This window comes from Pristiophorus japonicus, chromosome 8 (genome assembly GCF_044704955.1).
Source record: "Pristiophorus japonicus isolate sPriJap1 chromosome 8, sPriJap1.hap1, whole genome shotgun sequence".
NCBI lineage: Eukaryota > Metazoa > Chordata > Chondrichthyes > Pristiophoridae > Pristiophorus > Pristiophorus japonicus.
Window position 1 is genome coordinate 175073719 of NC_091984.1, and position 12720 is coordinate 175086438.

The 12720-nt window shown below is 48.2% G+C and overlaps 15 non-coding genes across 15 annotated transcripts; 8 read left to right on the plus strand and 7 right to left on the minus strand.

Moving 5' to 3' along the window:
* Window positions 1-221: 221 nt before the first annotated feature.
* trnal-caa (transfer RNA leucine (anticodon CAA)) lies at window positions 222-340 on the plus strand. The gene is made up of 2 exons: window positions 222-259; window positions 295-340. It is a non-coding gene; the product is annotated as a tRNA-Leu (tRNA).
* A 937-nt stretch (window positions 341-1277) lies between these two features.
* On the minus strand, window positions 1278-1359 carry trnal-aag (transfer RNA leucine (anticodon AAG)). Its single transcript has one exon. It is a non-coding gene; the product is annotated as a tRNA-Leu (tRNA).
* A 625-nt stretch (window positions 1360-1984) lies between these two features.
* On the plus strand, window positions 1985-2103 carry trnal-caa (transfer RNA leucine (anticodon CAA)). The gene is made up of 2 exons: window positions 1985-2022; window positions 2058-2103. It is a non-coding gene; the product is annotated as a tRNA-Leu (tRNA).
* Window positions 2104-3040: 937 nt separating this feature from the next.
* Window positions 3041-3122, minus strand: trnal-aag (transfer RNA leucine (anticodon AAG)). The gene has a single exon. It is a non-coding gene; the product is annotated as a tRNA-Leu (tRNA).
* A 625-nt stretch (window positions 3123-3747) lies between these two features.
* Window positions 3748-3866, plus strand: trnal-caa (transfer RNA leucine (anticodon CAA)). Its single transcript has 2 exons — window positions 3748-3785; window positions 3821-3866. It is a non-coding gene; the product is annotated as a tRNA-Leu (tRNA).
* A 937-nt stretch (window positions 3867-4803) lies between these two features.
* On the minus strand, window positions 4804-4885 carry trnal-aag (transfer RNA leucine (anticodon AAG)). Its single transcript has one exon. It is a non-coding gene; the product is annotated as a tRNA-Leu (tRNA).
* Window positions 4886-5510: 625 nt separating this feature from the next.
* On the plus strand, window positions 5511-5629 carry trnal-caa (transfer RNA leucine (anticodon CAA)). Its single transcript has 2 exons — window positions 5511-5548; window positions 5584-5629. It is a non-coding gene; the product is annotated as a tRNA-Leu (tRNA).
* A 937-nt stretch (window positions 5630-6566) lies between these two features.
* trnal-aag (transfer RNA leucine (anticodon AAG)) lies at window positions 6567-6648 on the minus strand. The gene has a single exon. It is a non-coding gene; the product is annotated as a tRNA-Leu (tRNA).
* A 625-nt stretch (window positions 6649-7273) lies between these two features.
* Window positions 7274-7392, plus strand: trnal-caa (transfer RNA leucine (anticodon CAA)). The gene is made up of 2 exons: window positions 7274-7311; window positions 7347-7392. It is a non-coding gene; the product is annotated as a tRNA-Leu (tRNA).
* A 937-nt stretch (window positions 7393-8329) lies between these two features.
* On the minus strand, window positions 8330-8411 carry trnal-aag (transfer RNA leucine (anticodon AAG)). The gene has a single exon. It is a non-coding gene; the product is annotated as a tRNA-Leu (tRNA).
* A 625-nt stretch (window positions 8412-9036) lies between these two features.
* Window positions 9037-9155, plus strand: trnal-caa (transfer RNA leucine (anticodon CAA)). Its single transcript has 2 exons — window positions 9037-9074; window positions 9110-9155. It is a non-coding gene; the product is annotated as a tRNA-Leu (tRNA).
* A 937-nt stretch (window positions 9156-10092) lies between these two features.
* trnal-aag (transfer RNA leucine (anticodon AAG)) lies at window positions 10093-10174 on the minus strand. Its single transcript has one exon. It is a non-coding gene; the product is annotated as a tRNA-Leu (tRNA).
* A 625-nt stretch (window positions 10175-10799) lies between these two features.
* On the plus strand, window positions 10800-10918 carry trnal-caa (transfer RNA leucine (anticodon CAA)). Its single transcript has 2 exons — window positions 10800-10837; window positions 10873-10918. It is a non-coding gene; the product is annotated as a tRNA-Leu (tRNA).
* A 937-nt stretch (window positions 10919-11855) lies between these two features.
* trnal-aag (transfer RNA leucine (anticodon AAG)) lies at window positions 11856-11937 on the minus strand. Its single transcript has one exon. It is a non-coding gene; the product is annotated as a tRNA-Leu (tRNA).
* A 625-nt stretch (window positions 11938-12562) lies between these two features.
* trnal-caa (transfer RNA leucine (anticodon CAA)) lies at window positions 12563-12681 on the plus strand. The gene is made up of 2 exons: window positions 12563-12600; window positions 12636-12681. It is a non-coding gene; the product is annotated as a tRNA-Leu (tRNA).
* The last annotated feature ends 39 nt before the right edge of the window (window positions 12682-12720 follow it).

The window sequence follows — 12720 nt, forward strand, 5'->3', positions numbered from 1 at the left end:
GTTACCCGATAGCTGACAAAATGCGAGCTGTTGCGAGAAATACCTGTGTTTGAATGTTGGTTGCATTGCAGGGATGATGAACTTAATGACTGGCGCTGCCTGTTAAGTCCTGTCGTAAGAATGTGTGCGTTGTGTGTTTGCACAGGAGGAAGAATTGTGAGGCTGCTCAGTAAGTGTGCAGAATTTGCAGCACATTTTCCTGCAGCTGCTGCACGACCATTGTCAGGATGGCCGAGTGGTCTAAGGCGCCAGACTCAAGGACTGTTAATCCTTACCTTACCAAAGGTTGGTGTATTCTGGTCCCTTTCTAGGGGCGTGGGTTCGAATCCCACTTCTGACATTAACTTTTTATCCAGACAAATGCCAGCCAGCGTCAAAAAGCCTGCTCAACTGGCTTTAAATTTGCAAGTGGTCACCTCAAGCTCCTCAACGCTATTGGCGTTTGCCAATAAGCGAAAGGCACCGCACCGCCCACAGACCAACTTGTTTTGCTCTCTAAACTTATCACATTCTAACCCTGTTCTCGGGGATAGGGTTTAAAATCAGACTTCTCCTTTCAACCCATTCCCACACTAAAAAGCAGCAGACTCAAAGCATGACATTTTTATCCTCCCGCGTTGCTGAATTCCACGTTGCTTTCTCGTACTGTGGCTTTCAATCCCACTGCAGACAGTGGTGGTTCTCAGAAAAAGGGCACCACTGTCAAAGAATGAGATTTCTTCCACACAAAGGCTGCTCAAATCTGCTCCGTTCCTCAGGCAGGGAATTACTTGCAATGTTTACTTCCGACATTAACACATTTTGCCAGTATAAAAGGCACCAGAGCCAAACAAGTCAGGTATTAGCATGTGAAAGTTGCCAGAGTCGATGCCTTGGTGGACCGAGGCCTTTCAATGCTCAGACTGATGCTTACGGCCAAGGGCACAATAGTGTCAGGAAGGCCGAGTGGAGTGAGGCGCCAGACTCAAAGACTGTTAATCCTTAACTGACCAAAGGTCGGCGAATTCCGGTCCCTTTCTAGGGGCGTGGGTTGCAATCCCACCTCTGACGTGACATTTTTCCCCACACAAATGCAGCCAGCGTCAAAAGGCCTGTTGAACTGGCCTTCAATTTACAAGTGGCAACATCAAACTCTTCAACGGTTTGCCAACAAACTGAAGGCACCGTTCTCAGCTCAACCTCTTTTCCACACCAAAATAGTCATATCACAACACAGCGGGAGCCGACTGCTTCATGGCTCGCGGTGAAGGGGCGCAAATATTACACGCCACAAATTCTGGCAGCGGTGGGATTCGAACCCACGCCTCCGAAGAGACTGGAGCCTTAATCCAGCGCCTTAGACCGCTCGGCCACGCTACCACTGGCAGCAGTTTCCGTTCTGGAACTAGTGACCGGTGAGTGAAATGTGACTTTGCTTTGGGCAAGATAATAATCAAGGCCATTGAAGTGGCAGACGGTAAACTCTCGAGAAATGATTTTGCAGCATACAGGTCCACAGGGCAACACCAGTAATTAGGTGCACGTTGGAACGAAGCAGTTACAACCTTCATTCAATATTTATTCCGACATCAACGTCACTGACAAAACCAGATTATCTGGTCATGATCACATTGCCGTTTGTGGGATCTTGCTGTGTGCAAACTGGCTGCGGCGTTCCCCACATTGCAACAGTGCCTTCACTTTTACAATACTTCATTGGCTGTGAAGCGCCTTGGGACGTCGTTCGGTCATGAAAGGCGCTTTCGAAATACAATACAGAAAATGTTACCCGATAGCTGACAAAATGCGAGCTGTTGCGAGAAATACCTGTGTTTGAATGTTGGTTGCATTGCAGGGATGATGAACTTAATGACTGGCGCTGCCTGTTAAGTCCTGTCGTAAGAATGTGTGCGTTGTGTGTTTGCACAGGAGGAAGAATTGTGAGGCTGCTCAGTAAGTGTGCAGAATTTGCAGCACATTTTCCTGCAGCTGCTGCACGACCATTGTCAGGATGGCCGAGTGGTCTAAGGCGCCAGACTCAAGGACTGTTAATCCTTACCTTACCAAAGGTTGGTGTATTCTGGTCCCTTTCTAGGGGCGTGGGTTCGAATCCCACTTCTGACATTAACTTTTTATCCAGACAAATGCCAGCCAGCGTCAAAAAGCCTGCTCAACTGGCTTTAAATTTGCAAGTGGTCACCTCAAGCTCCTCAACGCTATTGGCGTTTGCCAATAAGCGAAAGGCACCGCACCGCCCACAGACCAACTTGTTTTGCTCTCTAAACTTATCACATTCTAACCCTGTTCTCGGGGATAGGGTTTAAAATCAGACTTCTCCTTTCAACCCATTCCCACACTAAAAAGCAGCAGACTCAAAGCATGACATTTTTATCCTCCCGCGTTGCTGAATTCCACGTTGCTTTCTCGTACTGTGGCTTTCAATCCCACTGCAGACAGTGGTGGTTCTCAGAAAAAGGGCACCACTGTCAAAGAATGAGATTTCTTCCACACAAAGGCTGCTCAAATCTGCTCCGTTCCTCAGGCAGGGAATTACTTGCAATGTTTACTTCCGACATTAACACATTTTGCCAGTATAAAAGGCACCAGAGCCAAACAAGTCAGGTATTAGCATGTGAAAGTTGCCAGAGTCGATGCCTTGGTGGACCGAGGCCTTTCAATGCTCAGACTGATGCTTACGGCCAAGGGCACAATAGTGTCAGGAAGGCCGAGTGGAGTGAGGCGCCAGACTCAAAGACTGTTAATCCTTAACTGACCAAAGGTCGGCGAATTCCGGTCCCTTTCTAGGGGCGTGGGTTGCAATCCCACCTCTGACGTGACATTTTTCCCCACACAAATGCAGCCAGCGTCAAAAGGCCTGTTGAACTGGCCTTCAATTTACAAGTGGCAACATCAAACTCTTCAACGGTTTGCCAACAAACTGAAGGCACCGTTCTCAGCTCAACCTCTTTTCCACACCAAAATAGTCATATCACAACACAGCGGGAGCCGACTGCTTCATGGCTCGCGGTGAAGGGGCGCAAATATTACACGCCACAAATTCTGGCAGCGGTGGGATTCGAACCCACGCCTCCGAAGAGACTGGAGCCTTAATCCAGCGCCTTAGACCGCTCGGCCACGCTACCACTGGCAGCAGTTTCCGTTCTGGAACTAGTGACCGGTGAGTGAAATGTGACTTTGCTTTGGGCAAGATAATAATCAAGGCCATTGAAGTGGCAGACGGTAAACTCTCGAGAAATGATTTTGCAGCATACAGGTCCACAGGGCAACACCAGTAATTAGGTGCACGTTGGAACGAAGCAGTTACAACCTTCATTCAATATTTATTCCGACATCAACGTCACTGACAAAACCAGATTATCTGGTCATGATCACATTGCCGTTTGTGGGATCTTGCTGTGTGCAAACTGGCTGCGGCGTTCCCCACATTGCAACAGTGCCTTCACTTTTACAATACTTCATTGGCTGTGAAGCGCCTTGGGACGTCGTTCGGTCATGAAAGGCGCTTTCGAAATACAATACAGAAAATGTTACCCGATAGCTGACAAAATGCGAGCTGTTGCGAGAAATACCTGTGTTTGAATGTTGGTTGCATTGCAGGGATGATGAACTTAATGACTGGCGCTGCCTGTTAAGTCCTGTCGTAAGAATGTGTGCGTTGTGTGTTTGCACAGGAGGAAGAATTGTGAGGCTGCTCAGTAAGTGTGCAGAATTTGCAGCACATTTTCCTGCAGCTGCTGCACGACCATTGTCAGGATGGCCGAGTGGTCTAAGGCGCCAGACTCAAGGACTGTTAATCCTTACCTTACCAAAGGTTGGTGTATTCTGGTCCCTTTCTAGGGGCGTGGGTTCGAATCCCACTTCTGACATTAACTTTTTATCCAGACAAATGCCAGCCAGCGTCAAAAAGCCTGCTCAACTGGCTTTAAATTTGCAAGTGGTCACCTCAAGCTCCTCAACGCTATTGGCGTTTGCCAATAAGCGAAAGGCACCGCACCGCCCACAGACCAACTTGTTTTGCTCTCTAAACTTATCACATTCTAACCCTGTTCTCGGGGATAGGGTTTAAAATCAGACTTCTCCTTTCAACCCATTCCCACACTAAAAAGCAGCAGACTCAAAGCATGACATTTTTATCCTCCCGCGTTGCTGAATTCCACGTTGCTTTCTCGTACTGTGGCTTTCAATCCCACTGCAGACAGTGGTGGTTCTCAGAAAAAGGGCACCACTGTCAAAGAATGAGATTTCTTCCACACAAAGGCTGCTCAAATCTGCTCCGTTCCTCAGGCAGGGAATTACTTGCAATGTTTACTTCCGACATTAACACATTTTGCCAGTATAAAAGGCACCAGAGCCAAACAAGTCAGGTATTAGCATGTGAAAGTTGCCAGAGTCGATGCCTTGGTGGACCGAGGCCTTTCAATGCTCAGACTGATGCTTACGGCCAAGGGCACAATAGTGTCAGGAAGGCCGAGTGGAGTGAGGCGCCAGACTCAAAGACTGTTAATCCTTAACTGACCAAAGGTCGGCGAATTCCGGTCCCTTTCTAGGGGCGTGGGTTGCAATCCCACCTCTGACGTGACATTTTTCCCCACACAAATGCAGCCAGCGTCAAAAGGCCTGTTGAACTGGCCTTCAATTTACAAGTGGCAACATCAAACTCTTCAACGGTTTGCCAACAAACTGAAGGCACCGTTCTCAGCTCAACCTCTTTTCCACACCAAAATAGTCATATCACAACACAGCGGGAGCCGACTGCTTCATGGCTCGCGGTGAAGGGGCGCAAATATTACACGCCACAAATTCTGGCAGCGGTGGGATTCGAAACCACGCCTCCGAAGAGACTGGAGCCTTAATCCAGCGCCTTAGACCGCTCGGCCACGCTACCACTGGCAGCAGTTTCCGTTCTGGAACTAGTGACCGGTGAGTGAAATGTGACTTTGCTTTGGGCAAGATAATAATCAAGGCCATTGAAGTGGCAGACGGTAAACTCTCGAGAAATGATTTTGCAGCATACAGGTCCACAGGGCAACACCAGTAATTAGGTGCACGTTGGAACGAAGCAGTTACAACCTTCATTCAATATTTATTCCGACATCAACGTCACTGACAAAACCAGATTATCTGGTCATGATCACATTGCCGTTTGTGGGATCTTGCTGTGTGCAAACTGGCTGCGGCGTTCCCCACATTGCAACAGTGCCTTCACTTTTACAATACTTCATTGGCTGTGAAGCGCCTTGGGACGTCGTTCGGTCATGAAAGGCGCTTTCGAAATACAATACAGAAAATGTTACCCGATAGCTGACAAAATGCGAGCTGTTGCGAGAAATACCTGTGTTTGAATGTTGGTTGCATTGCAGGGATGATGAACTTAATGACTGGCGCTGCCTGTTAAGTCCTGTCGTAAGAATGTGTGCGTTGTGTGTTTGCACAGGAGGAAGAATTGTGAGGCTGCTCAGTAAGTGTGCAGAATTTGCAGCACATTTTCCTGCAGCTGCTGCACGACCGTTGTCAGGATGGCCGAGTGGTCTAAGGCGCCAGACTCAAGGACTGTTAATCCTTACCTTACCAAAGGTTGGTGTATTCTGGTCCCTTTCTAGGGGCGTGGGTTCGAATCCCACTTCTGACATTAACTTTTTATCCAGACAAATGCCAGCCAGCGTCAAAAAGCCTGCTCAACTGGCTTTAAATTTGCAAGTGGTCACCTCAAGCTCCTCAACGCTATTGGCGTTTGCCAATAAGCGAAAGGCACCGCACCGCCCACAGACCAACTTGTTTTGCTCTCTAAACTTATCACATTCTAACCCTGTTCTCGGGGATAGGGTTTAAAATCAGACTTCTCCTTTCAACCCATTCCCACACTAAAAAGCAGCAGACTCAAAGCATGACATTTTTATCCTCCCGCGTTGCTGAATTCCACGTTGCTTTCTCGTACTGTGGCTTTCAATCCCACTGCAGACAGTGGTGGTTCTCAGAAAAAGGGCACCACTGTCAAAGAATGAGATTTCTTCCACACAAAGGCTGCTCAAATCTGCTCCGTTCCTCAGGCAGGGAATTACTTGCAATGTTTACTTCCGACATTAACACATTTTGCCAGTATAAAAGGCACCAGAGCCAAACAAGTCAGGTATTAGCATGTGAAAGTTGCCAGAGTCGATGCCTTGGTGGACCGAGGCCTTTCAATGCTCAGACTGATGCTTACGGCCAAGGGCACAATAGTGTCAGGAAGGCCGAGTGGAGTGAGGCGCCAGACTCAAAGACTGTTAATCCTTAACTGACCAAAGGTCGGCGAATTCCGGTCCCTTTCTAGGGGCGTGGGTTGCAATCCCACCTCTGACGTGACATTTTTCCCCACACAAATGCAGCCAGCGTCAAAAGGCCTGTTGAACTGGCCTTCAATTTACAAGTGGCAACATCAAACTCTTCAACGGTTTGCCAACAAACTGAAGGCACCGTTCTCAGCTCAACCTCTTTTCCACACCAAAATAGTCATATCACAACACAGCGGGAGCCGACTGCTTCATGGCTCGCGGTGAAGGGGCGCAAATATTACACGCCACAAATTCTGGCAGCGGTGGGATTCGAAACCACGCCTCCGAAGAGACTGGAGCCTTAATCCAGCGCCTTAGACCGCTCGGCCACGCTACCACTGGCAGCAGTTTCCGTTCTGGAACTAGTGACCGGTGAGTGAAATGTGACTTTGCTTTGGGCAAGATAATAATCAAGGCCATTGAAGTGGCAGACGGTAAACTCTCGAGAAATGATTTTGCAGCATACAGGTCCACAGGGCAACACCAGTAATTAGGTGCACGTTGGAACGAAGCAGTTACAACCTTCATTCAATATTTATTCCGACATCAACGTCACTGACAAAACCAGATTATCTGGTCATGATCACATTGCCGTTTGTGGGATCTTGCTGTGTGCAAACTGGCTGCGGCGTTCCCCACATTGCAACAGTGCCTTCACTTTTACAATACTTCATTGGCTGTGAAGCGCCTTGGGACGTCGTTCGGTCATGAAAGGCGCTTTCGAAATACAATACAGAAAATGTTACCCGATAGCTGACAAAATGCGAGCTGTTGCGAGAAATACCTGTGTTTGAATGTTGGTTGCATTGCAGGGATGATGAACTTAATGACTGGCGCTGCCTGTTAAGTCCTGTCGTAAGAATGTGTGCGTTGTGTGTTTGCACAGGAGGAAGAATTGTGAGGCTGCTCAGTAAGTGTGCAGAATTTGCAGCACATTTTCCTGCAGCTGCTGCACGACCATTGTCAGGATGGCCGAGTGGTCTAAGGCGCCAGACTCAAGGACTGTTAATCCTTACCTTACCAAAGGTTGGTGTATTCTGGTCCCTTTCTAGGGGCGTGGGTTCGAATCCCACTTCTGACATTAACTTTTTATCCAGACAAATGCCAGCCAGCGTCAAAAAGCCTGCTCAACTGGCTTTAAATTTGCAAGTGGTCACCTCAAGCTCCTCAACGCTATTGGCGTTTGCCAATAAGCGAAAGGCACCGCACCGCCCACAGACCAACTTGTTTTGCTCTCTAAACTTATCACATTCTAACCCTGTTCTCGGGGATAGGGTTTAAAATCAGACTTCTCCTTTCAACCCATTCCCACACTAAAAAGCAGCAGACTCAAAGCATGACATTTTTATCCTCCCGCGTTGCTGAATTCCACGTTGCTTTCTCGTACTGTGGCTTTCAATCCCACTGCAGACAGTGGTGGTTCTCAGAAAAAGGGCACCACTGTCAAAGAATGAGATTTCTTCCACACAAAGGCTGCTCAAATCTGCTCCGTTCCTCAGGCAGGGAATTACTTGCAATGTTTACTTCCGACATTAACACATTTTGCCAGTATAAAAGGCACCAGAGCCAAACAAGTCAGGTATTAGCATGTGAAAGTTGCCAGAGTCGATGCCTTGGTGGACCGAGGCCTTTCAATGCTCAGACTGATGCTTACGGCCAAGGGCACAATAGTGTCAGGAAGGCCGAGTGGAGTGAGGCGCCAGACTCAAAGACTGTTAATCCTTAACTGACCAAAGGTCGGCGAATTCCGGTCCCTTTCTAGGGGCGTGGGTTGCAATCCCACCTCTGACGTGACATTTTTCCCCACACAAATGCAGCCAGCGTCAAAAGGCCTGTTGAACTGGCCTTCAATTTACAAGTGGCAACATCAAACTCTTCAACGGTTTGCCAACAAACTGAAGGCACCGTTCTCAGCTCAACCTCTTTTCCACACCAAAATAGTCATATCACAACACAGCGGGAGCCGACTGCTTCATGGCTCGCGGTGAAGGGGCGCAAATATTACACGCCACAAATTCTGGCAGCGGTGGGATTCGAAACCACGCCTCCGAAGAGACTGGAGCCTTAATCCAGCGCCTTAGACCGCTCGGCCACGCTACCACTGGCAGCAGTTTCCGTTCTGGAACTAGTGACCGGTGAGTGAAATGTGACTTTGCTTTGGGCAAGATAATAATCAAGGCCATTGAAGTGGCAGACGGTAAACTCTCGAGAAATGATTTTGCAGCATACAGGTCCACAGGGCAACACCAGTAATTAGGTGCACGTTGGAACGAAGCAGTTACAACCTTCATTCAATATTTATTCCGACATCAACGTCACTGACAAAACCAGATTATCTGGTCATGATCACATTGCCGTTTGTGGGATCTTGCTGTGTGCAAACTGGCTGCGGCGTTCCCCACATTGCAACAGTGCCTTCACTTTTACAATACTTCATTGGCTGTGAAGCGCCTTGGGACGTCGTTCGGTCATGAAAGGCGCTTTCGAAATACAATACAGAAAATGTTACCCGATAGCTGACAAAATGCGAGCTGTTGCGAGAAATACCTGTGTTTGAATGTTGGTTGCATTGCAGGGATGATGAACTTAATGACTGGCGCTGCCTGTTAAGTCCTGTCGTAAGAATGTGTGCGTTGTGTGTTTGCACAGGAGGAAGAATTGTGAGGCTGCTCAGTAAGTGTGCAGAATTTGCAGCACATTTTCCTGCAGCTGCTGCACGACCATTGTCAGGATGGCCGAGTGGTCTAAGGCGCCAGACTCAAGGACTGTTAATCCTTACCTTACCAAAGGTTGGTGTATTCTGGTCCCTTTCTAGGGGCGTGGGTTCGAATCCCACTTCTGACATTAACTTTTTATCCAGACAAATGCCAGCCAGCGTCAAAAAGCCTGCTCAACTGGCTTTAAATTTGCAAGTGGTCACCTCAAGCTCCTCAACGCTATTGTCGTTTGCCAATAAGCGAAAGGCACCGCACCGCCCACAGACCAACTTGTTTTGCTCTCTAAACTTATCACATTCTAACCCTGTTCTCGGGGATAGGGTTTAAAATCAGACTTCTCCTTTCAACCCATTCCCACACTAAAAAGCAGCAGACTCAAAGCATGACATTTTTATCCTCCCGCGTTGCTGAATTCCACGTTGCTTTCTCGTACTGTGGCTTTCAATCCCACTGCAGACAGTGGTGGTTCTCAGAAAAAGGGCACCACTGTCAAAGAATGAGATTTCTTCCACACAAAGGCTGCTCAAATCTGCTCCGTTCCTCAGGCAGGGAATTACTTGCAATGTTTACTTCCGACATTAACACATTTTGCCAGTATAAAAGGCACCAGAGCCAAACAAGTCAGGTATTAGCATGTGAAAGTTGCCAGAGTCGATGCCTTGGTGGACCGAGGCCTTTCAATGCTCAGACTGATGCTTACGGCCAAGGGCACAATAGTGTCAGGAAGGCCGAGTGGAGTGAGGCGCCAGACTCAAAGACTGTTAATCCTTAACTGACCAAAGGTCGGCGAATTCCGGTCCCTTTCTCGGGGCGTGGGTTGCAATCCCACCTCTGACGTGACATTTTTCCCCACACAAATGCAGCCAGCGTCAAAAGGCCTGTTGAACTGGCCTTCAATTTACAAGTGGCAACATCAAACTCTTCAACGGTTTGCCAACAAACTGAAGGCACCGTTCTCAGCTCAACCTCTTTTCCACACCAAAATAGTCATATCACAACACAGCGGGAGCCGACTGCTTCATGGCTCGCGGTGAAGGGGCGCAAATATTACACGCCACAAATTCTGGCAGCGGTGGGATTCGAACCCACGCCTCCGAAGAGACTGGAGCCTTAATCCAGCGCCTTAGACCGCTCGGCCACGCTACCACTGGCAGCAGTTTCCGTTCTGGAACTAGTGACCGGTGAGTGAAATGTGACTTTGCTTTGGGCAAGATAATAATCAAGGCCATTGAAGTGGCAGACGGTAAACTCTCGAGAAATGATTTTGCAGCATACAGGTCCACAGGGCAACACCAGTAATTAGGTGCACGTTGGAACGAAGCAGTTACAACCTTCATTCAATATTTATTCCGACATCAACGTCACTGACAAAACCAGATTATCTGGTCATGATCACATTGCCGTTTGTGGGATCTTGCTGTGTGCAAACTGGCTGCGGCGTTCCCCACATTGCAACAGTGCCTTCACTTTTACAATACTTCATTGGCTGTGAAGCGCCTTGGGACGTCGTTCGGTCATGAAAGGCGCTTTCGAAATACAATACAGAAAATGTTACCCGATAGCTGACAAAATGCGAGCTGTTGCGAGAAATACCTGTGTTTGAATGTTGGTTGCATTGCAGGGATGATGAACTTAATGACTGGCGCTGCCTGTTAAGTCCTGTCGTAAGAATGTGTGCGTTGTGTGTTTGCACAGGAGGAAGAATTGTGAGGCTGCTCAGTAAGTGTGCAGAATTTGCAGCACATTTTCCTGCAGCTGCTGCACGACCATTGTCAGGATGGCCGAGTGGTCTAAGGCGCCAGACTCAAGGACTGTTAATCCTTACCTTACCAAAGGTTGGTGTATTCTGGTCCCTTTCTAGGGGCGTGGGTTCGAATCCCACTTCTGACATTAACTTTTTATCCAGACAAATGCCAGCCAGCGTCAAAAAGCCTGCTCAACTGGCTTTAAATTTGCAAGTGGTCACCTCAAGCTCCTCAACGCTATTGTCGTTTGCCAATAAGCGAAAGGCACCGCACCGCCCACAGACCAACTTGTTTTGCTCTCTAAACTTATCACATTCTAACCCTGTTCTCGGGGATAGGGTTTAAAATCAGACTTCTCCTTTCAACCCATTCCCACACTAAAAAGCAGCAGACTCAAAGCATGACATTTTTATCCTCCCGCGTTGCTGAATTCCACGTTGCTTTCTCGTACTGTGGCTTTCAATCCCACTGCAGACAGTGGTGGTTCTCAGAAAAAGGGCACCACTGTCAAAGAATGAGATTTCTTCCACACAAAGGCTGCTCAAATCTGCTCCGTTCCTCAGGCAGGGAATTACTTGCAATGTTTACTTCCGACATTAACACATTTTGCCAGTATAAAAGGCACCAGAGCCAAACAAGTCAGGTATTAGCATGTGAAAGTTGCCAGAGTCGATGCCTTGGTGGACCGAGGCCTTTCAATGCTCAGACTGATGCTTACGGCCAAGGGCACAATAGTGTCAGGAAGGCCGAGTGGAGTGAGGCGCCAGACTCAAAGACTGTTAATCCTTAACTGACCAAAGGTCGGCGAATTCCGGTCCCTTTCTCGGGGCGTGGGTTGCAATCCCACCTCTGACGTGACATTTTTCCCCACACAAATGCAGCCAGCGTCAAAAGGCCTGTTGAACTGGCCTTCAATTTACAAGTGGCAACATCAAACTCTTCAACGGTTTGCCAACAAACTGAAGGCACCGTTCTCAGCTCAACCTCTTTTCCACACCAAAATAGTCATATCACAACACAGCGGGAGCCGACTGCTTCATGGCTCGCGGTGAAGGGGCGCAAATATTACACGCCACAAATTCTGGCAGCGGTGGGATTCGAACCCACGCCTCCGAAGAGACTGGAGCCTTAATCCAGCGCCTTAGACCGCTCGGCCACGCTACCACTGGCAGCAGTTTCCGTTCTGGAACTAGTGACCGGTGAGTGAAATGTGACTTTGCTTTGGGCAAGATAATAATCAAGGCCATTGAAGTGGCAGACGGTAAACTCTCGAGAAATGATTTTGCAGCATACAGGTCCACAGGGCAACACCAGTAATTAGGTGCACGTTGGAACGAAGCAGTTACAACCTTCATTCAATATTTATTCCGACATCAACGTCACTGACAAAACCAGATTATCTGGTCATGATCACATTGCCGTTTGTGGGATCTTGCTGTGTGCAAACTGGCTGCGGCGTTCCCCACATTGCAACAGTGCCTTCACTTTTACAATACTTCATTGGCTGTGAAGCGCCTTGGGACGTCGTTCGGTCATGAAAGGCGCTTTCGAAATACAATACAGAAAATGTTACCCGATAGCTGACAAAATGCGAGCTGTTGCGAGAAATACCTGTGTTTGAATGTTGGTTGCATTGCAGGGATGATGAACTTAATGACTGGCGCTGCCTGTTAAGTCCTGTCGTAAGAATGTGTGCGTTGTGTGTTTGCACAGGAGGAAGAATTGTGAGGCTGCTCAGTAAGTGTGCAGAATTTGCAGCACATTTTCCTGCAGCTGCTGCACGACCATTGTCAGGATGGCCGAGTGGTCTAAGGCGCCAGACTCAAGGACTGTTAATCCTTACCTTACCAAAGGTTGGTGTATTCTGGTCCCTTTCTAGGGGCGTGGGTTCGAATCCCACTTCTGACATTAACTTTTTATCCAGACAAATGCCAGCCAGCGTCAAAA